This window comes from Canis lupus, chromosome 24, assembly GCF_011100685.1.
Source record: "Canis lupus familiaris isolate Mischka breed German Shepherd chromosome 24, alternate assembly UU_Cfam_GSD_1.0, whole genome shotgun sequence".
In the NCBI taxonomy this organism is placed as follows: Eukaryota; Metazoa; Chordata; class Mammalia; order Carnivora; family Canidae; genus Canis; species Canis lupus.
Genome location: NC_049245.1, coordinates 31532429 through 31557902, shown reverse-complemented (window position 1 = coordinate 31557902; position 25474 = coordinate 31532429). Strand labels below are relative to the sequence as shown.

Below are 25474 nucleotides of genomic sequence, written 5' to 3'. Positions count from 1 at the left end.
TGTAGAGTTTGGTGTACAGGCCAAATGTGGGGTGGGGAGAGCCTGGACAATCATGGGATGCTTGTAATGGAATAAGGTGTCCCTAAGTAGCCGAGTGTCCTGATGTTGGCACAGGGAACATTGTGGGAGGGATGGCACTGGCAGCTGTGCACCCAGGCCTTTTAGCTGACTGGAGAGAGGGCCTTGGAAGCTCTACAGCTCTCTGGAGCTTAATAAAACTAACAGCTATGCTGTGAGTTAATCTGGAGGCTGGAAGGAAACTTTGAATATCTTATTGCCACTGTTGGGGAAAGTTAAAGTAGAAGAAATAAGGTTATATTAGCTATAAAATACCTATTAAAGTTAATTTTTTTATTATAAAAGTAACTACATGTTCCTTATCAAGAAGAAAGCTACAGGAATATGGAAAGAAGAAACACCCCTAACCCTGTCATCTGGAGGCAATCATGTTTGCTATTTTGATCTATTTCCTTTTTGTTTTTGCTCTCCCCCCACCCAACTTCATTGGGAGATCACAGGACCTAGACCTAATTTTCATATGCTCTTCTAAGTGCCTTTTTTTAAACTATAAAAATAATGTACCTGTAGAATGAGTGTAATAAAGACAAAATAACAAGTGTTGGCAGGGATATGGAGAAACCAGAGCCCTCCTTCATGGCTGGTAGTATGTCCAATGGTACAGCTACTTTGGAAGAAGTAGTTTGTTTCCTATAGAAATTTCAACATAGATTTATCCTATGACCCACCAATTCCACTCCTATCCAAGAGTACCTATCCAAGAGAAAGGAGACCTGTGTCCACAGAAAGACTCAGAAGAAAATGTTCACAGGAACATTATTCAGAATAGTCAAAAAGTAGAAACCATTCAAATGTTCAGGAACTAGGATATGGATAAACAGAATGTGGCATGTCCTTATCATATGGGATCTTCAGCAGTAAAAGGAAATACTGCTCTGCGTGACAAGAAGGATGAACCTCAAGGACCTTATGCTATGTGAAAGAAACTAGGCAGAAAAGACCAAGTCTCAGACGGTTACATTTATGTGAAATGTTCAGACAACAACAAATTAGTGGATACTGACAGTAAATCAGTGACGGGCTGGAAATGTGAGAATCACGGTTGATGGCAAAGAGGCTAAAGAAGGGGTCTTTTGGGGTGATGGAAATGTTTAAAGTGGAGCGGTAGAGTGGGGTGATGGTTGCTCAACTGTAAACATGATCTTAATCAGTGCATCGCACTTAAATTTGGAGAATTTTATGGTATGTAAATTATACCTTAGATAAAACCTGTCAAGACAAGAATAGTCATAGAAGCACTATTCTGAGTCACCCGACCAAAAAAAATTAATAAGTGAACAGAAGAATTCTGGTTCTAATCAGTATGGTAAACAAAGTATGGTCTGCTGGTCTCTTCCTTTGAACAGGGTTTTGGATATGCCAGGAACAACAGTGGCAGGGGACCCATAACCAATCTGGAACTAGATTTCCAGGCAATGCCAACATAGATTAAGTATGCATGAGTATGTATGAAAGATCAGAGGTAAGGGCAGGTAGTACATATGTCTTCACTGTGGGGGGGACGTGGTCATGCATAGATATTGAGAGGAAAAAATAAGTATAAATGTTGGTCTTTGTAAGGGACAACCAAGAAGATTTCCAACTAGGAAAAACTAAAGAAAATTGGATTGATTTAGTAAGAGATAGGAAAGTAGAAAGAAAAAGTGCAGTAAATCGAAAACACAAAAAGGGATGAAGAAATCAATCCTACAGTATCATTGATTACAGTATTAATAGGTTAATCTCCCTGATTAAGACATGGGGACTCTTAGACTGAGTTACAAAAAAGATCCAGTAATCTGTGGGTTGAAGAGAATCACGTAAACAAAAACACAGAGCAAGGTTGAGAATAAAGAGCCAAAAATGGCATTCCAGGAAAACAACCAAAATAGCACTAGGCTCGAGGTTTCAGTATTGCAGGAAGTAGAATTTAAGGTGAACAACACGAAAAAAGATGAAAAATGATGATTTATTCTGGAAGTGCCACAGTATTCCAAGAAAATGTAATAATCATGACCCAAATATAACCAAGAGTATAGCCTTAAGCTATATAAAGAAATAATTGTCAGATTTATAGTAATACATAGATAAGTCTACCATTGTAGGTAGAGATTTAAATGTACTCTTCTTGGAAACAGACAAAAATAAGAGTATAAAAGATTTGGATAACATGACTAATCAGCTTGTACCCAGAAAATACGAGATGCCTATTTTGGGGCATACATGGAATTTTCACAAAAGTGGATCACATCATAGACCAGAAAGTCAGTCTCCAGGTTCTAAGAAGGGACGTCATTACTGACCACTTTCTCTGACCCAGTGATATCAGAAGGATTGAAATAATAAGATAGAGTAGAAATCAATAAGAGGGCTGGAGAAAGCAACAATGATCACAAAACCAAATATTTTTTGAAAGAATTAGAAAAATAGACAAGTCTCTGGTGAGACTCCTCAAGGATAAAAAGGTGTGCATAAAATACAGGTATAGAAGCAACTTAGCTGTGATAAGTGAATTGGGCGGACAACTGTTCACAAATGCAAAATCCCATACGAAATGAATAGATGGTTGGAAAAAAGGAGATTTCAGAGTTGGCCAGCTAGCTGACTAATGGAAAACCTGACTAGAACGCTGGCTGCTGAAGAAATTGGAACAGTGGGGAAAACTTCTCCTTCCCCAAATAATAACTACCCAATTTAATATGAATGGATAATCCCTGCACTGTATATGTTGTTCCAGAGAGATAACAAGGGGAAAGCTGCTGTTGTTTTCTGAAGGTACCAATATCAAAACTGAAGAAGGTACCAGAGAAGGGAACTTACAAGTCTGTTTCAGATAAAATATGAAATACAATGTTAACATGCTAAATCTGACATCCTATTAAAAATAGTATGGGGTTGGATTTATTCCTGCAGTACAAGATAGTACAGTAGGGTAACAGTACTCTAATCTTCTTATACAACAGGGGTTTATTTCTTATTCACAAAGTGGCACAGTGGTTGGCAGGTGGCCCATGTGATTCACGGACCCAGGCTCCCTCCATCTTGTGGTTCAGCCACTTACTAAGGCCCTGGAATCCCAAGAGAGCATGTGGAGACTGTCTGCCTGCTTTATGACGGTGTTGGGCCTGCAAGTGATAGAGCATTTCTGTTGATGAGAGCTAGTTGCACGGCCATAGCTGCATGCTGCTAAGTGTAGTTCTGAGTGGGGCAGCCACCTTCCAGTGACAGCGCTGTCCTATGGAAGGAACAGCACTCGTTTTTTTGATGGAAGCTGATGTCTGTGTTGGTTCACAGCCCTCCTGAGAGCTTCCTGGGTATAATGGGAAATTGGACCCTGTACTTCTAAAGGGCAGGGAAAGACCAAAGAAACATGCAGGTCACTCCAGGTTGGTAGGTGGCAGTTTTAATAATAGCCAAAGGAACTCAGTGTGAGGCTTGTGTTGGGCAGCAACAAGACTAATGGATCCCTACACCTGCCTGCCAAATGGTAAGAGTTCAAGAAGAGGCTCTAATTGGGCCCAGTCATATACAGTGTGCAGGTGTTCTCAGCACCACATCACCATCTCAAGGGTGTGTCCTTGGAGCAGTCTCTGGAAACAGGAAAGGCAAGTGGAACCCGCATTCTAACCACAGGAGGGAGGGGGTAGGCAGACTGGGTGCCCAGATCCAGTTCACAGGTCAATTGGTGGTCATGTCTTCTTTATGAAATTCCCTAGTAGTCAGCTCTAGATTCTAACTTTTGGTTTAAGTTCAATTTACTTAACATATAGTGTATGATTAGTTTCAGGGGTAGAATTTAGTGATTCATCAGTTGCATGTAACACCCATTGTTCGTTATATCAAGTGCCCTCCTTAATGTCCATCATCCAGTTACCCCTTTGTCCCGCCCACTTCCCCTCCAGCAACTTTCAATTCATCTCCTGTAGTTGACTCTTGTGGTTTGCTTCCGTTTTTATTTTTCCTTCCTTTCTCCTCTGTTCGTTTGTTGTGTTTCTTAAATTCCACTAAGTGAAATCATCTGATATTTGTCTTTCTCTGACTTATGTTGCTTAGTATATCTTTTAGCTCTATCTGCATCCTTGCAAATGGCAAGATTTCTTTTTGATGCGAGAGTAATATTCAGTTATATACACCACATGTATATGTACACCACATTTTTATCCATCTGTCTGTGGACATCTGGGCTCTTTCCATAGTTTGGCTACTGTTTGACATTGCTGTTATAGACGTTGGGGTGCAGGTGCCCCTTTGGGTCACTATGTTTGTATCCTTTGAGTAAATACCTAGTAGTGCAATTGCTGGGTTGTAGGGTAGCTCTATTTTTGAGGAACCTCCATACTGTTTTCCAGAATGGCTACACCAGCTTGCATTCCCACCAACAGTGTAAGAAGGTTACCCCTTCTCACAACCTTGCCAGCATCTGTTTCCTGAGTTGTTCCTTTTAGTTATTCTGACAGGGATGAGGTGGTATCTCATTGTGATTTTGATTTGTATTTCCCTGATGCTGAGTGATATTGAGCATTTTTTTATGCGTCTGTTAGCTATTTGTACTCTTTGGAGAAATGACTGTTCATGTCTCCTGCCCATTTCTTGACTGGGTTTTTTGTTTTTTGGGGGGTTGAGTTTAAGTTCTTTATAGGTTTTGGATACTAGCCCTTTATCCAATAGGTTATTTCCCAGTAGTCCACTACAGATTTAACCTCAAAACCTGTAAGTAGAAATCATTAACAAATTAAAGGAAAATAAATTGTATGATGATCTCAAAGCTGTTTATGACAAAAGCCCAGAGACAAACAGGAATACATGGCATACCAATCAACTTTTGCTGAGTAACACTACAATGACAACCTCTAAATGTCAGTGGTTTATGACAGTAAAGGTTGATTTCCTGTTCATGTTACATGTAGGCTGTAAGTTGGCTGTGTTTCTGCCTCTGTAGTCTTCATTCAGAATGCAGGCTGGAGGAACAGTCACTATCTGGGATGTGTGGTGATCCAGTAGCAAAGGGGGAGGAGCTGTAGAAGCACTAGGTGGTTGCAAATGTCACCTTGGATGTGGCATTTGTCATCTCCTCTCATAATCCATTGGCCAAAGAAAGTCTTATGGTCAAGCCTGATGTCATATGATGGGATCTATAATTTGCCCAAAAGAAGAAGCCCTGTGGGGATCCCTGGGTGGCGTAGCGGTTTAGCACCTGCCTTTGGCCCAGGGCATGATCCTGGAGACCCGGGATCGAATCCCACGTCGGGCTCCTGGTGCATGGAGCCTGCTTCTCCCTCTGCCTGTGTCTCTGCCTCTCACTCTCTCTCTGTGACTATCATAAATAATAAAAAAAAAAAAAAAAAAAGAAAAAAAAAAAAGAAGAAGAAGCCCTGTGGTGGGGCACCTGGATGGCTCAGTGTTTGAGCATCTGCCTTCGGCTCAGGTCGTGATCCTGGGATCAGAGTCCTACACCAGGCCTCCCACAGGGAGCCTACTTCTCCCTCTATGTCTCTGTGTCTCTTTCATGAATAAATAAATAAAATCTTGAAAAAAGATAAAAAGAGGCCCAGTGATGTTGGGCCTGGTAGGTAGGGGCAGCAGATAATTAAGTACAATAATGCAGTCTTTATAGAAAAGAATACCCTTTATCTGATCAGGGCTTTCCTCCAAAAGCCTGTTGCAAACATTGTTTAATAGATGAATTTTAGGAGTATTCTTTTTCGACATTAGAAGTAAGGATATTCATGTATTGCTGTTACATACTAAAGAAGGTTTGGGGTGACACAGTAAAACAAGTAAAAAGAAAGTCCTGAGGATTGGAAAAGACAAATTGTCATTTTTTGCATGTAATACCATTTACTTGAGAAGTTAATTACCAGACCAACCACTAGGAGTAATGAGTTCAGCAAGTTTGTCAGATAATATAAACATCCAAATATGAAGTTTTCCTCTGTACTGTAATAATAAAGAATATAATAGAAGATACCACTCACAATAGCAACAACTACATAATTGTGCCTAGCAATCCATCTGTTCAAAGAGTGCCTAGATTTACCTGGAGAATCTCTAAAGGCATGAAACAAGGCCTGAATAAGTGGAGAGGTATATTATAGATTGGAAGGAGCACTCAATGTTGTCAAGATGTCAGTCATTCCATATTAATCTATAAATTTAATGTAGATACAGTAACTGTATCACAACATTTCCAAAGGTGATTGGTCAAACACATCTCACAATTTCCATGGAAGGAAAAACACTCATTAGTATCAATTTATAGGAAAAGACTGGAATATGTGGGGATTTGTCCTCCTATCTGTATTGTGAGTGTCGCATCTGAGAATTGGTTGCTTGGACATGCTAGTGAATAGCACAGTTCATGGATTCCCAAGTCTGCTTCATTTATTAGAAACCTCTCCTATAGTGAATAAAACTCTACTCTGCATTAATTAAATGTTTACTTTGTGCCAGCCACTGGGGAGATAGGAATAAGGTTTGGACACTGATTTCCGGGGGTTTACAGTTTAAGAGGTGAGGCAGGACACACAAGCTGCTTAGCAGGATTGGTTCTAGGACTCCCTACAAGGGGGAGGGTGAGAGGGGGAGGGGAGAAAAGGAAGCTGTAAGAAACCAGAGATGGTGTTGTGCTTAAGAAGGGGCTCTTAATTTCTAGGGGAGGTCTGAGCAAAGCCTACAAAAATGGCACAAAGTGAAAAATGGGCCCAGAACAGAACCGCACAGCACTCTGCAATGATGGAAATATGATGTGGGGGAAGCAAAGTGGCATGTGTATTTATGTGTGTCTGGTGTGAGCAGCAGGATGGCGGGAGAGCCGCCAGCGAGAAGAGCAGCTTTCCTTCGATCATTTGGAAGCATAGTTTATTTCCCGATTGTTGGCTCTGCCTTTTCTCTGCCACTCAAACTTTATTGGGAAATGGATTCTCTTGCCAAAAGCGTGTGATTAATACTGCAACTGGTTGTGGGCTTAACAACAGATTGATGGTTATATTTTTAAAGGGGCAGCCTGCTTACGGTTTATGTCGCCATGGTATGTCATGTTTATCATCCCTAAGTGAAAGAGGCCTGTTTAAGTTAGATTTTCAGTTCTTTTCACATGGTGTTTGTTGTTCACCTGCCACCTTGTATTTCTTATTTGCTTTTTAGAGAGTGAATGTGCATGAAGCACGAGCTGTTGTACCAAATTTTGTGCGTGTAGCAGTGTCTGCAAATAATGTTAATGGTTTTCTGGGTGCTAGAAATGAGATGGGACTATTATGGACAAGGACTGCCCGCATGCCCTAGCTGGGCCTTGGTCCAATTCCTCATCCTCACAGGTCCCCAGGCTCATTTGCTCAGGGCCTCCAGAGAGGTCAGTTTCAGGGAGGCTGGCTCACTGATCATCTCCACAAGACACTGGCGCTAAAACCAGGTGCTGCTCTTATTAATTCATAAAAATAGATAAAGCTAAAGTTTTCATCCATTCATTATTTTTTTTGGGAAAGAATTATTGGGCACCTACTATAAGGTTTGTGCAAGCTAGAAAGGTGTCATAGCCATGTAATTGTAATCGAGGGTAGGGGTTGAGCAGTGCAGGAAGAGAGAACAGGGAGGATCAAAGCTCCGAGGTCTTCTGCCTCATATGCATTCTCCGTTGTGTAGGTTTCTTAGCATGGGAGAATGGTGCCTGGTGAGCATGACCCATCCAGAGAATTAGTGGGACATGGAATCCTCCAGTGTACTTTGCCCTGGGCATGTACTTGGGAATGATTGGGAGAGGCCATTGGAGTAGGGCATTTTAGGTGGCATTTGTGGGTTGAGCCTGGCCTCCTCTACTTGAGTTGGTACTCAGACTTTGTGATATCTTCTGGACCCTCTCTTAGCTTCAGCAAGGGGCTTCCTCTTGCGTATTTAAGAGGAAAGTATCCTAAGCAGTGTATGGTGGATGTTTGCAATGACCTTTTGATCTACACGACGAGGTCTAGGTGACCTAGACCATCAGTGTTGATACCATAGAGGAGGCAGTGTGGCATGGTGAGGAAGGACATGGGCTCTGTTGTCTCTTCTTGGGTTGAGCTTTGGCCTGTGTCACCTAATGAGCTGTGCATCTGCTTTCCTGATTGACAAATGGGGTAAAGAATAATACCTGCCTTCTTGAGAAGATTGAGATACTGCATATAAAGCATTTGGTGCCACTTTCCAGAGTAGGCATGTCATACTGTTGGGTATGATTGCTTTCGTTGTTTCTCCTTTACTAAACATGTTTGATCATCATGTCCCACAGAACCTTACCATTAATTGAGTAGTGATGGAATCAAAAGGTGGGCTGGGGCCAGCTTACGTTGGCCCTCATAGTCATGTTTGGCATTCTGAATCTTAACCTTTGGCGATGGATGTTTTCCAAGGAGGGGCTCTTGTGATCCCATTTGTGGTTTAAAACCACTACTCTGGGAGGACTTGGGAGGATCTGCAGTCCCTTGGGAGGTTGGTTGGAAATCCAGCTGAGGGGTACAGAGGACCTGAGTGAGGGCCATGGCTTAAGAGGAGAGGAAGAGATGGTGTTGAGAAATGCTGAGGAGGTACAGTGATAGAGACTCAAATGATATTGTGGGAGGTAAGGGAAAAGAGGAGTTAGAGCCATCCCTAGGACCTGTATCTTAGATGACCAGGCTAGGGGACACCATCTTGGAGTGAAGGGAGGACTGTGAGTAGAGGTGGTGGTGATGGGCACCGTGTATTTTGTCTCCTTTCTGTCTCAACTGGCAGGTTGTTCAGCAGTTATGGGACTGGGAACATATTCCTTGGGATCTTTTGGATGGGGGGAACCTGAGAAGACTTTTGAGAATATTTTTTTCTCCTCTCCAATTAAGAACCACACATCTATAGTGAAAGGTCAGCTGAAGACCACACCAAAATAAAAAGCAGACTCATTAGTGTTCTTTTCTGAGAGTATTTTTGTTAATTTGGTTTGTGTTTAAAATCAAGTAAGATGAGATAAAATCCTATTAAATATTAAATATATCACATGGTAGCATTTTTATTTGAATTTCATGTTGTGCATAGTTAAGGAGACTTATGATATCCCAGATGAATCAGAGAATGTAGTGCTAAATAGACTCCAGGACTCTTGGCACTAGACCCTAGGAATCATGAGGAAACTGGGGATGGTAGGGATTTTTCTTTGAAAAACAGGAAGGAAAGATGTGCACAGAAGGAAAGTGCGTTATCTGCCCACCCAGCAGGAGAAAGAAGTTAGTTATACTATGGTTACTGTAGGTTAAAAAAACTCCCAATTATTTTTCCAATTGAAATAGTGAAAATGATTTTTAAATGGAGGGTTTAAGTCACTTGACAGACATGGATGTTTAGGAAATTTGTAGAAGAACAGCAAACTAAGCCTCTGGTCAGAGGTTCTTCAGCTCGATCATACATGGGATTCTGCAGTTCTGGTGAGTGAAAAAAAGGGGTTTCAGCCCTTTGAGACCTGGGGACTCAGTTTCCTGCTTTGAAAGTGAACATAAAACTCTCAGTATTGCTTTATGCAAACAAAGCCTTGCTAAATTCTAACTGTGCGCATACCTGTTCCGATAGCAGTTTGGGTTCTGCACATTTTTCTTCCACATTCAAAGACGTGCTTTCCATGTCAGATGTTATTTGCTACTGGGTCTTTCTTGGGTCCATGTAGACTTAAGCCCACTACCTGGCTGTAGATGAGTCAGGGGAATGGTCCAAGGTGCCTGACCTAACTCGGGGAGGATTTATTATGCTTATACCTCTGACTTGAGGAATCCATGTGAAATCAGAATAATTTCCAGCTGTGCAGCACATTTTACTTGGGATTCTGCAGGGCACATCTACACAGGGATCCCAGCTCCATCACAGACACAAAACCTGTGGGACAGAAGCTGACAAATATTTATTAGAACATAGCCTGGCAGCATAACAAACTCAGTAGAAGAAATGTGACTGGCCATCCGGCCTCTGTGAGTGCACCTTGCCTTCTAGCCCTCTGTTGAGCTCCCAACATCTGGCTGTGCATCTTTGCAGGAGAGCCCTTTTTGTGGTACCAGATCAGGAGAGACAGAGTGAGCCACATGTACTAGAAATGGTACCCTCCAAGGATACCTTCTAAAATATGTGTGTTCTCTTAGCTTAGGGATGCTCACACTTTGGTGAGGAATCCCATGAGGGCTCCTACTTCTTAAAACTTTCTTTTAATTAGACAGTGCTCTTATGATGCTGATGCATCTCTGCAGTTTAGTGCTAAAAAGCAGGACAATGGCCTGGAGAAAAAAAAAAAAAACCACTATTCATTAAGGGCTGAATGTTTATCTTCTGCATCCATGCAGAGCTCTCCCCAGAGGCTCAGCACTGGGAACAAGCCTGAGAAAAAGCTCTGGGAAGGGGCAGAGCTGGATGTGTGCTTTCAGAGTTGAAGTCAGCACATTCTTTCTAGAGAGCGTTGACTCTGGGCAGCACCTTGATAGTGAGGCCACATTGGTTCCAAAATGTGTCAGGAGAGTGGAAGAAAGGATGCCCTTCTTTGATTTTTTTAGGGGTTTTGACAGCCTGGGGTCTGACCCATGGCCCCAAACACTTAGCTGCTTGATGATGTGATTATATGGAAAGCCTAGAATTGCAAGCCCCAATGAGAAATCTAGTCCAGCCCTCTCATTTTACAGGTGAGGAACTAAGTCCTGGCACATTCTAAGAGTGACTTCATTGCTGTTCAGGGGGAGTATGGGAAGCGGGCTGACTTGACCAGATCTGGGCTCTGCCTCTGAACAGATGTGTGACTTTGAGCAAGAACCTAAATGAAAGTTTGGATAAATGCACAGGCTTCATGGTGTTCTGCTGAGGATGAGGTGTGAGGGCTTATTCAGTGTTACTTTCCTTCCTCCCGCGTCAAGTTGAATGATGGACATATGGAACTTGGAAAGAGTGGTGTACAGATTGCCAACAAGCAGGCCGGTTTCATTTTCCTTGCCTTTAATGACTCAGATTGTTGGAGATCCATATCATAGGGAAACATATCTCTTACTCTGAAAAAGAACATATGGTCATTAAGAGACATTAGAAAAGTTTGTTTAGTTTTTGCTTTTATTTAACAGTCTAATATCAAGCAGTAGTTTAAGTGTGTGTTGGCAGGTTTTTATTAAAAGGATTGGTTAAGTCGATTATATTACAGTCATCTGTAGAGTTTCTTGGCCTTTTTTTCATGATCACCCCCCTCAAGGAGTCTTTTGGACAGTTTTTCCCCCTAATTGCCATTCCCCCATAAAATTTTAATGCCCCAGATATGCTGTATGTTTATATATCTCTGCTTTATACATCCTCACCCCATATCCCTCCCCAAGATTTTAAAGTGTGTGATGTTTTGGAAGAGCCCAGCAGTGTCTGAAGGCAGCCTCACCAAGTTCTTACTGTCCTAAAATAAGGACTGGTACAAACAGTTTTGAATAATACAGGGAAATGTTACACTAAGTGAAGGAAATGAGAGAAGTGGATGGACACAAAGTAGGATCTACAATATAATGTATCTATTGTACATTCAACATAAAAAAATGGAAGTCTTTGTTAAAAATGGAAGTGTTTCCTATCACTAGGTAGCTGATTATGTTTTTTTCCTTTATATTCTCTATTTCCGCCTGGTTTTTTCCTATAGTGAGCATAGCTTCTCTTTACATTAAGACAACTATTAGCAAAGTAAGCAAGTGCTGTTGGCTCCTGCCCTCTTTGTGGATTTGAAAGGACCTTCGTTGGTGGCAGAGAGGCTGCCTGGAACGTTAAGGCAGTGGGGCTGTTGCCTTTTTGAACACACAGATGGTCTTTTATTCCTCTTGACTTCTTCAAATCCATTGCTGCCTTGATCTTATGCTAGGGGACCACACCTGGACCATTTTTTGAGCTTGGTGGAAACTTAAAAGGATGTGGGCTTAAGAAGATACAAATTCCAGAATTAAGTACTAATTAAGTTCTTGGACACAAATCACTTCACACACTCCACTTAGAGGATTTGTGTAATTGACTGAGGAAATAGTTTGAGGGGGAAGAGCATTTCTTTTCATTAGTGTTCAAATGAAGTGCAAATTATAGAACTTGGGCTACGTATTTCCTAAAGATAGAAGCTTTGGAGAAAGGAAGAAAAATTAGGAACGGAACTTAGTTTAAAATCAGAAACAAATGCAGTTTGGGTAGAAAAGTTTGGACAATTTTCTCCATGGATAATTTGAGAGCAGCCAGCTAGTGCTGGGTTGGAAATGACTTCTTTTTTATTTCCAGAGCTCAGGTTTGCAGCCGGATTTTATTTTGTGTTTATTTCACATGCAGCTTGGTTCTGTAATCAAAATGTCTCTCTAGGCTAAGGAGGCCATGTGAATATTTGAACCATGTGTCAGAGGCCTGCAAACCTACTTTGAGGAATTAGATGTTAAATGAGTAGAGATGGCACCTGTGCTTAGGTGGACCAGGATCAAATTACAAGGGTTATTAATCTGCAGACTTTGGGGTTTAGGATGATGACCAGGTGAATCAGCAACTAATTTCTCCAGCATAATACATCCTTGCACAATTATAGCCAATGCATAACTATAATGTCCATGAGGTCGTTATATTAATTTGTTGCAGGGATTGTTTCTTGGGCTCTTAATTGTGTGAATTTTGCCTCTGAGTCTCAGAAATGTTGACCGGTTTCAACAGGATTGGAGCTGTTCACCCTAACTCAACTGAAATAGATGAGTGCCAGCCATGCCAGCCATTCCACAGGGATGGAAAAGGCAAGCCCTGATCTCAGCAAACTTAGTCCGGAGAGCTAGATCAAATGTCCAGACCAGTCCATGCAAATGGGGCCAGGATGCATGAGCTACTGTATGGTGTAAACCAGTGGAACCCATGGAAACTGTTGCAGTGGGACAGACAGCAGCTCTTCTGCATCAAGCTGGTTGCTTCCCTGTGGGAAAGAAGCAGTTTTCAAGGGGAGCTGGAAAGAGCAGATTTTGTTTAGTATGAACTTTCCTGTTAGGGGTTGGGTTCTCTGCAGGCAGAACTGGAATAGGAAGCCCATGTCAAAATATGTCATATAACAGAGGGAGGATTTGGACTGTGATTGTCATGTGGTTGTCACATGACAGTTACTCAGGTGGCTTGTTTAAACACAACTTCCTGGGTCCTAGTCCCAGTGTTTCTGATTCAGAAAATCTCCAGTGGGGCTTGAGATGTGCATATCTAACCAGGTTCCCAGGAGAAGCCCATGTGATTTGTGGTATGGGGACCAGTCCTTGAGAGGCACTGCTTGAAGAAGGGGAGATCAAGGAAGTAGGATCATATTGACCCCACCTTGAGGCAAGGCAGGGAAGACTTTTGTCCCCTGTGCACCCTTGTGTCCATTAGTCACTGGCCACTGCTCTGTGGTGGAGATGGGGAGCCCTAGTTTGGTGGCGGGCAGCTTTGTAGAGGAGAGAGCAGCTGGGAGTGATTCACGCTTGGGGAATGGTCACTTCCTGGTGGAGATATCCTGGGGCTGTCAACTGGAAGCATTCACCACATTGTTCAAGTTTGAAGGATTGGGAGAGGTATGCATACTAATAAAATCAAGAACAGAAAACACAAACTAGGCGGGGCTGTTAAAAAACACCTGTAGGCCGAATTTGGCTCAGAGGCTGCCTGTTGGTCACTTCTGGGCTACAGGTTTTTTTTCTAAAACCTTTTTGAAGAAGGTATCTACTGGGGTTGTTGGATTTCTTCTGAATAGCTACCTGAAGTTGGTTTCAGTGTGTTCATCTTAGAAGCCCATGGTGAGCTTGGTTCTCCAGAACATTTTCCATGGCAAAATAGGATGCTTTTCCAGCTGATATTGTATAAATCACAGAGAGGCTGCTGTCCACAGTCTCCCATACTGGAGTAACCATTATGCAAGCTGTCATACATGACTAACCCATTATTACAGCCCCAGAAAAGCCGAGGGACTCCCACTTCATTTCTGGGGGAGCCCATTTCACACCTGAATAGCTCTTATTTTAAAAAGTCAGCCTGATACTCATTACAAACTTGCCTTTGCTAAAAGACATCCCACTGCTTTTCGTTAGGCATCCCTCTGCCCCCAACAAAGTCCCTTCCTTGTCATACCAGAAATAATTCTTGCTCGTCCATGGTGCTTACCTCTTTAGTTAATAGTATAGAGGAGAGATCAAGGGTGAATAAATAGAATGTGGTTATATTATTTATTATAGCCTTTTTGGATTCCCACTTATGGTAATAATGGCAAGTCAGATTCATTCTGTTTCTAAGGAATCAATTTGCTATTATATGCCAAATGTCATCATTTTGAAGTTAATGTAATACTGTAGAGGATTTATTGCTGCAAATAGAAATAGTTATAGCACTGTCCAGTCAGTAGCCACTGATGCCAGAAGGCCCTGAGTGGTGGTTATATCCAGCCACGACTGTTCCATATACTGGCTGGATTGACAAGTTTACAGAGGCGCCCAGGACTCATCGAGCATGACTCTACTTTGGAAGTGAGCTCAGTCTTGGAGCTGGGACCATGGTTGGGAGAATGTGTGTGTTGGAGGCTGTGTGTGCCATCCTTTCAAGCATGGGGGTGACTGAAGGCCAGGGAGGGCAAAACTCACAGCTTTGGAGTCTTATTTCCTTTGGGTGCTGAGCTATACTGAGCCTGTGCATGGCGCCACTTACTTAGCAACCTCAGATTCTCAGAGGAAAAGTCAAGAACCAGGAGGTAGATTTTGAACTCTACTGCTACATACAACTCCAGTGCCTTTCCACGAGTTCCTCTGGGCTCCTTCTCACCTGGCCTGTTTCTGATCCTCTGCCCACCTCTTCTTTAATATTATTTCTGGCTGTACTTAATCTCCCTGCCCTGTAAAACTAGGGATTCTTCATCGTTTGTGCCAGTTCTTTCTCCTCTCTTCTCTCATGGTAATACCATTGCCTTAAGGATGAATCCTGCATCTCTTTCTGTGGCCGTAATTTCGCTCTTAAATCCCAGTTCAGCAATAGCTTCCTGTTAAATCCTTTCAGTTGTCCCACAGGTGTATAAACTCGGCAGGTGGCAAATGGAGTGCCCCCCTTTCCTAATTTGCTTTTTCTCCTTTATTTTTAATTTTGATTCATGGTGGCATCTTCCCCCAGACACCCAGGGGTAATCCAAGGACTTCCCTTTTTGTAAGTATTGCTAGGTTCTTGCCTGAAGGTGTATCTTAGATGGTGTCACTCCTCTGTTCCAAAATCCCCAGAGATTGACTCCTTAAAAAATGATGTATTGAGTTGTAAGAGAATTTGTCGAGGTGAAATTCACACATCCTAAAATAACCATATTAAAGTGAGCCATTGAGTGGCATTTAGTACTTTCCAAGTGTTACACAACTACCACCTCTGTCTAGTTCCAAAACCTTTTCATCACCCCAAAAGGAATTCCTGTTCCCATTAAGCAGTTTCTCCTCCATTCTTCTCTTCCCCCAGCACCTGGCAACCACCATTCTGCATTGTCTCTAAGAATTTACCTCTTCTGGATATTTCATATAAATAGAACCATACAATATCTGACCTTTTGTGTCTGGCTTCTTTTATTTATCATGTGTTTGAAGTTCACCCATGTCTAGCATATATCAATCAGTACTTAGTTTCATTTTATGGCTGAATAATATTACAATAAAGCACAATTTGTGTATCTCTCCATCCTTTGGTGGACATATGTGGGTTGACTCCACCCTTTGGCTGTCGTGACTAGTGCTACTATGAACATGTGTTTATGTATTTTTTTTTTTTTATAATTTTTATTTATTTATGATAGTCATACAGAGAGAGAGAGAGAGGCAGAGACACAGGCAGAGGGAGAAGCAGGCTCCACGCACCGGGAGCCCGACGTGGGATTCGATCCCGGGTCCCCAGGATCGCGCCCTGGGCCAAAGGCAGGCGCCAAACCGCTGCGCCACCCAGGGATCCCTGAACATGTGTTTATGTATTTTATGGCTTAAAAATATTTCTGTAAAGGGCCGAATAGAACATATTTTAGGTTTTGTGGACCATAGCGTCTCTGTCCCAACTTTGAACCCTGCCACTGTAGCACAAGAGTAAATGTGTATTGGCTGTGTTCCAATAAGACATTATAAAAAGATAATGAGGGGCCAGATTTGGCCCAAGGATCATAGTTTTCTAATCTCTACTATAGAACAAAAGGAAGCCCCTCTCCCTAGAACTCATCGCCCTTCTGGATTCTCCCTAACTTGCTCCCACTCTTTGCCATGTCCTTCAGATGACACAAAATAGAGGGGACCACAGGCACAGAAGGTGGAATTTGGGGCTTTGTTGGTGGAGAGAAAAGAGGGAAGTTGTGATTTGGTAGGAGTAGGAGAGAAGCCAGAAATAATCCTGGGGTGGGAGGTGGTGGTGGTGGCAAACTCTGATCTCACAGCCCCTCTGGGCTTGAATGCTAGGTTGATAGATTCTTACAAATTGTGCCCGTCTGCCATTCTTCTTCGGGCAAAACTTGGGCTTCCAGACTTTCTCAGATTTAGAAAACAGTGTGGATATATTCCTGTATCATTGTTACGGAAATGCTTGTCATTGGAAGCCTTTCACAGAGTCTCTGCAGTGTTCTTGGGTTAATCTCATTTTCAAATATGGAAGGAAAGAAGTTCATTGTCTGGAACATATCCTCTAAAAGAGTTGTAATTCACAGAGCTTGCGGAGAAGTGCTCCTGTAGGTGACAGGAGGCCTTCGGGGACAAATAAAGAAACATTTATGGATGAAACCTGAGCTGAGTCCTTCTTGCATGAGCAGGAAGCCATCTGGGTGACACAGACTGTGGTGAGTATGCGAGTGACTTCGTCCTCATGCCTTACACATGCACCTGCCATTTGTACATTTACGTAATTCTGGAAGGAGAGACTAAAAGAACAAAATGCCAGAATGGGAAACATGGTTTCCAGAAATCTTTTGTTGGATAGAAACCCTGGCTTGTAGCTGTTTTCTTTAAGGCCCATGCTTGGGAGGATAGAGGGATACACAATGGCATGGTGGACTGGGAGTGATAGAATCAGGGAGTGCAGCTCTAGGCCTGGCTTTCTTGCTGGCTACAGATGGTACCTCTCTGGACAGCTCTGCTTCCCCGTCTCTGAAGTGAGAAGTCTACTCTGATCTCTTGGGCTACCCCTGGAAGTATGAGTCTGCTTGTCCCAACCAGCGTGGATCTAGGAAGCAACGCAAGGTTTTTCCTCTCTCAGGGCCATTCTGGCCCATTCTGTGTGCACACAAATCTCCCATCTCAGATGCTTTGCTACCAACTTGTGTGAGGTTTCACCTCACCTTAGCCTCAGGCTGGTAAACAGTATCCTGGTTTATTGTGCAAAGGTTAACATTTCTCTCCTGCATGGTTCTGGGAAGTTTCATTTTTCTGCCAACAGATCTTTGAATCCAGTCCTTGAAAGCTGACCAGGATGCTTCTGGGAGACATTCTCTGTCCCGACTAGGGGACATACACCACTGTGTGATCACCACAGTCCGTTTCGCCTTCTCATTCTGAGCCATAGTGAGAATACATTCCTAGACCCTCTTGTCAAATGTGGGCACATACTGTGTTCTGGTCAGTGGAATGTGGAGGACTATGGTGATGTGTGTATATATACCACTTTTAGGCCTGGCCTGTAAATCCCTATCACATGTGATTTCTCTTCTGTTCCCTTGACTGTAAAGATACTGAGGCTATAGGGTTTGGTGGAACTATAGGAACCTGGGTCCATATATCTCTGTTGGACTATTGTATGAATGCATAGAGAATGTTCATTGCCTCAAGCAATCAAAGTATTGAGATGATTTGCGATGGCAGCTTGCCCATTCTTCCTAGTGCACCTGCTCTGTGGGATGCAGAAGGAAAGGAGATCCTTTGAAGATGTTTCCAGTCTAGGGCATAGCTCTTTAGAAGCATGGTGAGGAGGAGAGGAAGCTTTGGCCATGAGTGAAGGATCTTCTTCAACAATGGGTACAAGCCATGTCAGCATGAGAATAAAGGGCCAATCTAAAGACTGGAGGGTCCAGGATGATACATGCCAGCTTTCAGAACCATGACTTAGTCTAGAAATAACCTCTTTTATTTTCTCAGCTTAGCGCTGGGATTTTTCCTGCCTATTGGATCTTGACATTTCCCATTAACCTTTTCTTTGGGAGACAATGGACAATGGAAAAAGCTGTACTGAGAACCTCATGATAAGCAGGTGGTGGGTAATTGAAGTGTTACCAGTGGCAGCTAGAGACATGTGGACTTCCTGTTTAACACTAGCTGGCTCCTGTCAGCCCTTAACTTCTGGAAGACTTACTTGAACTTGATGGTTGTGGGAAGGAAGGGATGAGGATGCCTGTAGAGAATTCACAGGTTAAAGCAGGGGCTCTCAGGCTGAGTTACATGGATTTTGATCAAGAAATATTTATCCTGCATGGCTAGATGTTGGTATCCCTTTGTTGTTGTTTTTCTCTCCAGAATCATTTAATGGAGCTTTTGAGGGGTTAACTAAATAGGAGGAAAGTTGGTTAGGAAAGGTGAACTCTTGGAACAGACCATTTTGGAGTCTGAATAAAGTAGCAATTGGTTTCCTTCACCCCTCCCAGTGTGGGTGACAGAGGAGCTGTGTTCCACACAGTCATTCAGGTACACAGCTGTGCTTAACTGCCCAACTGTAAGGGATCCTGGGAAGTGTGGTCTCATTGTGTGCCCAGGAGAAGGAGGAAATGATGTGGGATGAACACACAGCAGTCTCTGCCCTAGGAGGGAAGTCACTTTTAAGAAAAGTTGTTTGGCCGCTTGAAAAACTGTTGTTCATGAGTAAAATACATGGAAAGGCAAATCATGAAACAAAACTATCCTGCCATTAGCAAATTTCATTTCCTAAAGAGTCCAAGTGGGACTGTGTTGCAATGAATCTTTATTTCCAGAGACTTCTGGACTGTTAGGACAGGAGTCAGGCTGGGGATGGAGTATAACACCTGGGAACTTGCAGAGCTTCCTCCTGGGTTGAAAAGTCATGTTTCAGTGGCCCTGCCTCCATGTTAATTCTCTGGAGCCTTCTATATGTCTTTAGAAGGCCCTGGATTCCCTAGCTGTCATTATGGAATAATAGCTCTGAGGCATTTCTGCCAAAAGGGAGACTGCTCGTGACATTGGGTTGATCTGTTCTAATACTAAGAACGCACTGGGAAGAAACCAGCATAGCATTGAGCACTAGAAGTTGGCTCCTTGGCAGGCTAAAAATGGGACAGGGATGCTCCCCAATGAAGGTGGTTAGAGGCATTTACTGAAAGAGGGGTTGACAACACCTTTGCAGCTTTGAGCCCAGCACAGCATGGCTCCTTTCATTTGTTCCCCCTGGAATCTCCATTACTGCTGAGTTTTCAGTAGCCTCCCACGGAGTCTCAGTTCTACCAGGAACCTGGAAACTTTCTCACTCACCTTTGCTCCAGCTCTAGAGAAATTGTTTGAAGGCCTAAACAGAACTGAACAGTTTGCTGCAAAGCAGTTTTCTGAATGTGGAAGGAGGTGACCAAAAAACAAGATGAGCTCACAGATTTAGTTCTAAAAACTATCAAAACCAGATTGCTATAGATAGGAAATTTGCTGTGATGACCTGTGTCTTATCTCTAGAGAAAGATACTCTTAGGAGAAAACTAATACAAAGGGATTATAGAGTCCAGAATTTTTTCCCCCTAATGACCTTATTAGAGAAATTATACCCTGGATAATAATATAGTAGAAAGCTCCCCATGGAGTTACTTAGAGTGAAATTCTGATTTTTGGAGAAAGAAAATGGGAACTGTCAGCATTGCTCAGGCTTGAATTAGTCCAAGATTCCATGGCCCATATTCATATATAAACAAGAATTCTTTAATCTACATTCATTTGGTATTCATCCTTGATTATCTCTTCTAGCATAACATTAAAATGATTGCATGCCCACAAGAGTGTGTGTTGGTTTCCAGCAAGAGCTAATGGCAAGGAACATTTAGCAGTTTGAGATCTACCCAGCAAAGTGAGGTAGAGAATTGAAGCTGTTACTTAGATTATTATTTCTCATTATTATTAATTAACATTAATAATAGAAGCTGCTGTTTATTGAAGGTCTACTCTTTTCTCAGGTGTTTGGCATGTATTATCTCCAGCCCTGACAACAGCCTAAAACCAAGGCTCAGTTGTGTTAAGTGGCCTTAACAGGCCTTCCAGGTCACCAGCCAGGAAGAGACAGAGATTCAAAACAAGGGCTTTTGCTTCTGAAAGCTTTTCTTTGTTTTTGCATAAAAATATCAGCTTTCGTCCCATCCAATAAAATGCACACTTTCTATGTGTTCAGTTGGAATTTTGACAAATGTGTACACTCGTGTAACCACCACCTGGGTCAAGGTGTAGAACATTTTCATCACTTAGAAATTTCCTTCATGCCCCTTGGCAATCCTGCCTCTCATCTCCAGCCCCAGGCAACCGATGACCTGATTTGGGTCACTGTAGATTAGATTTGTCTCTTTGAGAGCTTCCTAGAAACAGAATCTTGCTGTATTTGCTCTTTTGTGTTTACATCCTTTTTGTTCAATGTAGTGGTTTTTTAAGTGTCACCCCCATTGTTCTGTGTATCAGTTGTTTGTTCATTCAGGGCTGCAGTGTCAAGCTCTTACTCTGTATATTTTGGGCAAGAGTTGAGCTCTTACTCTGTAAATTTTGGGCAAGAGTTCTCAAGTTTTGCCAATACCTTTACAGTGAAGGGTGGGAGACAGATGTGGAGATGAGATTTGCAGATGGGATTTCATGGGTCTGAAAATACCGGGATGAAGGAATACCTTCAATTCTGCAAGCTTATCTGTGAAATGGTGCCAGTGACAGAGTTTATGCATTTATTGTGAGCACTAAAGAAATGAAAATATGTAGTATCTGTAACTGTGCTGGACATGCTGCAAATGCTCAGTAGATACTAGCAGTTATCATATTCCAAACTGAACGTTCAAGATGAGTGTCTTGATGGTGGACTCAAGGTGGTGTGGATACTACTTCATAGGAGCAGAGCTGCCTGGAGCCCATTAGTTGAATGGAGCGCATCCAAACACATCCTCAACAGCTGACATCTGGTGGCTTGTCTGGGCTCATGGTCCAAAAAGATTTTGAGGAATTGAGTGTGACAAGTACCATGAAAGTCTCAGAGATAGCTCAACTGGAGGCAGAATAAGTTTGATGGTTAAGACCTCTGACCTCTGTCATGAGATTGTGGGCAGATGCATCTGGGGGCTGTGTCAGGGACCAGGATTAAGGGACAGAGAAGGCACTTTCAGAATTGCTGGTGCCATCCCAAAATACAATGGGTTGTTCCTGAAAGAGAAAGAGTAGGAGTGTTCATTTTGATTCAAGCATTCCATAAGCATACATGGAACCATTTGTAAGAACCACATGCTGCATCAGGTACTTTCACGGACTACCTTCTCTCTCCTCTTTCCTAGCCATCTAACTACTGAGCTACAGAGATATCTAGATATTTAGATCTTAACAATTAAATTTTTTTCTGACATATAATTTACATGCATTTAACAAGCTGTAAAACCTACAATTTTACCAAGATACAAAATGTTTCCGTCACACTGGAAAGTTCCATTATGCTCCTTTCTACCTAGTCGTTGTCCTCTTAGGCGACCATTAATCTGATTTCTGTTGGTTACGTTTGTTGATTCTGGAGTATCATATGAATAGAAGTGTACATTATGTACTGGTTTGTGTCTAGCTTCTGAGGAGAACGTGGAAGGCCTTGTCAAGTGCTAAATGCATTGTGGGCACTGGGTGATGATATTTTAGTGAATGTTCATTGAATCTTCACAATAGCATCAGACTGTAGGTTTGCATGAGTCATGCCTGGAAGTGGCATTGTTCATCACTTGCATTCCCATTTCACTGGCTAGAAGACATTCCTGGAGGTGGACTCAGCTTCAAAGTAGTGGAGTTGCGAGTGTGTGGAAGGATCAGAAGATGTAGTTCTTGGTGGTCATCCCATCCCAGGGCAGTGCTGTACCACCAAAGAGGGAAACCACACTTCTTTTTTGGATGAGATAGCCATCCCCAGTTAGACTCTGTCCAGGTTAATGGTACCAACAGCAGCGTAATGGATGAGGATCCAACAGTTCAAGGTCTAGATTTGACATTGCTTGTGTAACCAAGGCATGTCATTTCCCATTTCTGCATCTCTGTTTTCTTGTGTACAAATAGTGAGTTAAATTAGGTAACACCAGAGGTTCCTGTCTAACATCTAAAGGTTTTATGTTGTGTTCAATGTATTGGTCTAAGACACATTGAAAAATCTCTCTGAGATCTTGGCTGAAGGGTAGGTTCAGTAAATCTGGGCTAGTCTGTTCAGCCAACTGCACATTTACTATTACCCACTCATCTTTAACCTAGTGGCTAAGGTAAACATAAGAAATCCTGGGACCATCCAGCACAACTGTTGGAAATAGGAATTTTTTTGACAGTTTAGTCATGAGAGCAGTAAATTCAGCTTCTGATAAATAATTTACTTGGAGGACTGGGAAGCTAGTCTCACTGTTCTTGTCCAGCTTGCTGCTTGAGAAATACAGATAATTCTGGTCATGCCAGGAAGGAAAGAAAAAATAGAATTTATCTTCTTTGGTCCTTGACTACTCGTCCTTTGTTCTACTGCCACCATTTCAGAGAAAGCCACATATTTCTGTTGGATGGAGCAGTGAACACTTTGCTTTTCCACTCGGCCTGTTTCTGCACAGCCCACGATCACCCATAGCACTGTCCATGGGAGTCACAAGAGGTACAAATGTTAGTGAGAACATTCTGATTGACACTGTTTCTGTCCGGATGACCGAGGAGGAAGGGAGAAAGCCAAAATGCCTCCTCATTGATGCCCCTCTCCACTACTGGACAGGAACTGAAGGAGGCCCAGCCACACCTGGATGTTTCCAAGTCTGGTTTTGTTCTGGGCTTTACATTTCATTTCTTTCATGTCTCTGAAGTTGCTTTTCTACATGCCCAGGGAACAGAGCAGCCTGGCAACACGTTTAGTTCTTTGCTGTCTGGGTTTTCCGGGGTCGATGAAACTTGGATGCTCATTAAGATTACTGAGCCTCATCATTTTTAATGTTAGGCCCAAGGTAATATTTAATGAGGCTGAAAAATATATTAATAAAATTGCTTGTAGTAATTAGCAGGAAATTATAATGGTCGGGTGATGGGGAGATTTTAGAAATCAGTTAGGAGTGATCAAAACCAATCTCGAATGTCACTACTTATTATTTTTTGCTTTCAATCATCATGAACTACACCTTTGCATTTTTATCTTTGAAAGGAAAGTCTTTGATTGGGCTCATGCATATTGCTATTATTTCATGTTATTTTGTTCCCTATGGAGTATCAGAGAGAGAGAGCTAGCTGGGTCTTTAGAATTACTTGTAAAACATCGTATTGCCCCTGAGAGGCTGATGGGATATTTATTATATCTATCTTTAGGGTGTTTATTTGAAAGGAGAGGCTGTCAGAAACTGGAGTCCACATGGGCTTCTCTGAACGGGACACAAGAACAAGATGTATCAGTGGGGCTCACCAACCCAGAAAATATAAATGATAGCAAGACACTGAAAGCTCCACAGATTTGGGAGCGACAGATCTGGGACCAAGGTGTTTTACGATCAAGGCCCTAAAACCTTTGTAACATCTCTAGGTTTGACTCTTCTCTGAATCCTCCTGGAAGATTCCAGGAAGACAGGGCTTCCTATTATAAACCTGGTTGAGGCTTGAGCTGAGCTTGTGGAGGGTTTCCTTGTCTGTTATTCCTACTCAGACTGGGGAAATGCAGGGGAAAACCTAGAAGTGGCAGAAGCTTCCAGGATCAGAAACAGTAGTAATTGGTTGACTCATAAGATAGGTACCTAGATTATTGGGAGATGTGCATTCATTTCCTCCTGTTCCCTCTGTCCTTGTCTTGTTCTCTTCCTGCAGCACATTTTCACTGTAGGCTGGGTGCTGCTTCTGGGAATGGAGTGGTAAGCAGATACAGCTCTGGTCTTTCAGAGGTTTGCCCAGCAGCAGATAGTGAATGGTCATCTCAAGCCATAGGGGCACGAAGGTCATGAAGGTGTTGGATAGTTCAGTGTTGGAGGGGAGCAGAAAGGCTTGAACTGTCTTGATGTTAGAGTGATATTTGTAGGCAAGAAAGGCAAGGCAAGCATTCTAGACAGGGAACTAAGATCATAAACAGGCAGGAGCAGAAGTGTGTGAAAGAGTGCAAGATCCATGGGGCTTCACGTAGCTGGGTAAGGCTGGATCCCTGGGTGTCGGTCATGGCAGTGGTGGATGATGCCAGGGGTTGCTTCAGTCTTTTGGACAGTGGGGATGCCACCAAACTATTTTATTTATTTATTTTTATTTTTTTAATTTTTTAAAAGATTTTATTTATTCATAGAGACAGAGAGAGAGAGGTCGAGACACAGGCAGAGGGAGAAGCAGGCTCCATTCAGGGACCCTGACGTGGGACTCGATTCCGGGTCTCCAGGATCACACCCCAGGCTGCAGGCGGCACTAAACCGCTGCGCCACAGGGTCTGCCCTCACCAAACTATTTTAATACGTCTAACCAGCTTTTCCACTTATGGCCTCTCCCTCCTCACCTGTAATGTGGGAATCCTAAAAGATTGGGAGGATTGGCTGAAATAACCCATGTAAAATGCTTCTTGGAAAGCCAATAGCATAACAGAAACTCAGTAGATATTAGGGATTATTGTTATCCATAGCTGCTGGCCCAGGGAGATTCCCTGATGCGTACAGGTTCATAGAATCAGATGGTGGCAAAAAAGGTCCTTACATCCAAGTCTTTTAGCTCCTGTCTCCTTGACGTGTTGGGAGTGGGAGTTAACAGTTTGCAGATAGAGCCTGCGAAGCAGATCTAGACCTGAAGGAAGGTGCACCCTGCCCCTAGGAGAGCAGAGCTTTCCTGTCCAAATTTCCCAGGAAACACTCGACAGGAATATATGGGATGTGAGAAAGCCTCGTGTCAATGGTATAATTTAGGATTTAAACACAGATACAGCATGGTCTCGATTATCTGTGATCCTGCTGGCTCTGGCAGGAATTTAGTTTCACATGAGGAGCACGTTCTCCAAAGCCTCGGGTTTACCTGTCTGAGATGTTTGGTTATAACATAATCAGGCTACAAACTTTATACTATTTATTATACTCCTGTTACCTACCCAGTGCCCCTTGGGAAATACATTGATTTTTTTTTTTAAGACCTTGAAGTAGAGAGATAGGTTTGTGTATTCGTTTTGAGGTATGTATGTGTGTCTCTGTGAACTTCTCTAATTTTTTTTTTTTTTTTTTACGGGGCCCTTCATGAATTCATGAATCCTAATTAGATAAATAAATGGACTCTCATTCCTTTTCCAA

General features: G+C 42.5%; 1 protein-coding gene across 2 annotated transcripts in view; it reads left to right on the top strand.

Annotated features, from left to right (window-relative positions):
- PTPRT (protein tyrosine phosphatase receptor type T) overlaps positions 1–25474 on the top strand; it is a 1032653-nt gene that overhangs the window by 88506 nt on the left and 918673 nt on the right. The gene's annotated exons all lie outside the window — the stretch shown is intronic.